We start from the raw sequence: 3,198 nt of genomic DNA, 5'->3' as shown, positions 1-3,198 counted from the left end.
TGAGCTAATTAATTACTATCTGTAGAGATGACCTTCTACTATTGCTCCTGCTATTAATGCTATAAGTGCCATCTCTCTCCCTTCTGAATGACTGGGCTTTGTACTGTAATGCCACCTTTATTCTTCTCATCCTTTATGTTCACCCACGTATTTTCCAGCTGACTTCATGCTTAATAAAGGGTCCTAGAAACTACTCCATCCTGACCTGTGTCTTCCTACATTTTGATTTCTTATAATAATAATTATTATTATAAATAATAATTCATACCAATATTATACTGTAGGAGGAACTCTGACATGGTGCTTCTGGGATCTCAAATAGCCAATTCTACAATCTTCCTCCTGATTTCTACTTGGTCAGTGCCCCAAACTGAAGCCCCTTCTGAACATGGCTATCATGTTCTCATCTCTCCCAACATCTTCTATAACAACTTCCCAATACTGCACCTGTGAAGAAATAAATGTCATGTGTCCTTTGATGTGAGAACTATTTATTAAAAACCAAACAACAACAACTTCAAAACTGCATATATATAATCATGTGTTATTGCTGGTTATTCCTGTTTCTGAAAACCACAAAATCTCTTAGTGAAACTTTATTTTCTCTGGATTGGGATAAGAAAAAGAAGAACATGATAAACAATAGTGAACAAATGTTTCAAATTATATCTAATATACTTAATTTTCTCCAACAAAATTCAAATATCCTTTCTTAACTAGTTATTTTTTACCTCACCCAACCAGAACTACAAAAGAAAGATTATATCTAAAAGCAGATTAACTCTGTTTCTCTACGAAAATCTTTTTTTTTTTTTTTTTTTTTGGTACTGGGGAGTGAACTCAGGTGCACCCAACCACATATCATATATCCAGCCACATATCCAGCCTTATTTCCCTATTTTGTGTTTTAGAGACAAGGTCTCACTGTGTTGCTTAGCACCTCGCAGGTGCTGAAGCTAGCTTTGAACTCACAAACTTCCTGCCTCAGCCTCCCAAACCACTGTTATTACAGGTGTGCACCACCATGCCTGAAAATCTTATTTATAGTTGTCTACATTTCACAGGGTGAGCTCATATCTGGAACCAATTCCTCTCCCCATCTATAAAGTACAACTGTCCCCCCATGTTGGGGAGGCTCTGGCTGCAGAGTCTTATGATGTCATAGACCAGGAAAAATCACTTATCAATTCCTGGGAATGACAGCTGTTATGCTGATCAGATTTTTGTTTTGTTTTAATGTCAGCAAAAAGTCACTTCAAAAGCAAATGTTAAAAGAAAGCAAAAAGAACTACCATGGCAGAATACTGTTCTTACCCTATCTCTATGTAAGTATAATTCTGTAACCAAAATTCTAAGCTCTTTTTATCTCAATTATGTGATCATCTCAAAGCAGAAAGCACAGACAAAAAAACAGTTAAGTGAACAATGAATTGCTTTTGTTCCACATATTCAGGAAATAGAAACAAGTATTTTTACTCACCTGGATAAGTAATGCTCTCTTTAAGCCTTCTGAAACTTGGACATGTAGTTTTCAAATACACTACTTTTCTTCTGTCACATGAACTTGTTCTTTGACTTTTCATCACCTGGCAAAGGACCAAAAACCATGTGGGCCAACCGCAGAGGACACCCCTAGAAACATGAAGTAGCAATTAGCTTGCTGCTCAAACAACTCTGTATTTTTAAAACTAGAGATATTATGTTTATTATTACTATCATCATCATCATTATTATTTACAAAGATCAATGAGAAAGAAATTTTTGATTATGAAATCAGTCACAAAGAGTAAAGAATGGGTAAGGCAACATGAAAAAAACATACAAATTGGACTTAAGCTTTAAATAAGAACCACACCATGCAATGAACAAAATCTGAGTAATTGGTTTCATATGCCTTGCTGTTTAAAGATACAAACTTTTAAAAATAGAAATTATTAAAAGATGTTCAATTTTCTGGAGGAAATTAATCAGCTGTACACAATATATTCATGAATTAAGAAGAAACCACACCTAATTCTAGATTAAATAACATAGGAGAACAGTTAACAGTTCACCAGAAGAATTAGTCCCCTCACAATAAGTGCTGCTCTCCAACTCCATAGCCACTCCACTGGTATTTCAATTCTCCCACTGCTAAGAGAGATTCTGTTTCCTTGTCCTACTGCTGGGGATCCTCAGGGGCGAGAGGTTCAGTCTGTAGTCAGGATAGCTGATTACTCATTCCAGGGGAGCCTCAGAGTTTTTCCTATCTGAAGCACCTCAGTCATCACCAACTGAAATGAAAGAAATCAATGAGTGGAAAACAAAAATCTGCAGCATCCTCTGCCCTCCCAGAAATTTAGTACTTTGGTGTACTTGGATGGTAAAGGTAGTACGGTGCCCTACTGGGTCCTGATGTCACATTCTTCAGAACTTTTAGTTCATCAAGCTCACCATCTGTGCTGAGTTTCTTCTCAAACCTTTACAAGTACACAAGTCTGCTCCTTTGGAACAGTTCAAATGAAAATCTCCATGAATATGACAAATGAGGTACAAAATAAGGAACTATACAATACCAGTCATGTAATATTGTGAAGTACACAAAAATAGGAGAAAACGTAGTTTGAGAAATGATAAAAATATTTAGAATCTAAAAAACGTAACATAATAGGTACTAAAAAGGCTCAATATATAGCACTTACTAAGTTTAACCTGGCTCTAATATATCCCTTCCAATAAAGTATATCTGGGCAATGCTAACCAAACATAAGGGATCTCTACACTCAAATTTCAGAGCACCTTATCTATCACTGTCTTATGGAGCTTATAATCTATAAATGCACTTATTTTATTTATTAAATAAAATCAGTGAATTCCTTAGAATTCATCCATAAAAGCTAATTCATCGCCACATTTTGATGCCTCAAACAATGAAGGTTGGAACCCCAGATGGTTCACAAGTTTTTCAAAATGGCAAAAATTATAATTAGAAGTCTATTCCCCTATTCTTACCTGCCATCACCTCAAACCAGATGTATAATCAGAAGCTCAGGCAGCCACATCTAAAGCGTACAATTTTCACAGAGAAGCTGTAGCTCTGTGGTTGGTCTCTGGCCTTCCACCTAGATAATGAACATGCCACCGCTTCTACTTTCTAGTCTCTGCTACCAGTCCAGAGGTCAAGTCTATATATGCAAACTTCCAAAATCCTGGGGGCAG

General features: G+C 36.2%; 1 long non-coding RNA gene across 1 annotated transcript; it reads right to left on the bottom strand.

The window, feature by feature from the left end:
• Positions 1-252: 252 nt before the first annotated feature.
• Positions 253-3,172, bottom strand: LOC124098936 (uncharacterized). The gene is made up of 3 exons (XR_006853748.2): positions 2,076-3,172; positions 1,481-1,632; positions 253-447 (listed from the first exon to the last, which is right to left on the bottom strand). It is a non-coding gene; the product is annotated as an uncharacterized LOC124098936 (long non-coding RNA).
• Between the last annotated feature and the right edge of the window lie 26 nt (positions 3,173-3,198).

Source organism: Marmota monax, unplaced genomic scaffold (genome assembly GCF_021218885.2).
Source record: "Marmota monax isolate L192 unplaced genomic scaffold, Marmota_monax_Labrador192_F-V1.1 WCK01_AAM20220418_F8-fsc03124, whole genome shotgun sequence".
Lineage (NCBI taxonomy): Eukaryota > Metazoa > Chordata > Mammalia > Rodentia > Sciuridae > Marmota > Marmota monax.
The sequence above is the reverse complement of the archived record's forward strand: the minus strand, read 5'-3'. Positions and strand labels throughout refer to the sequence as shown.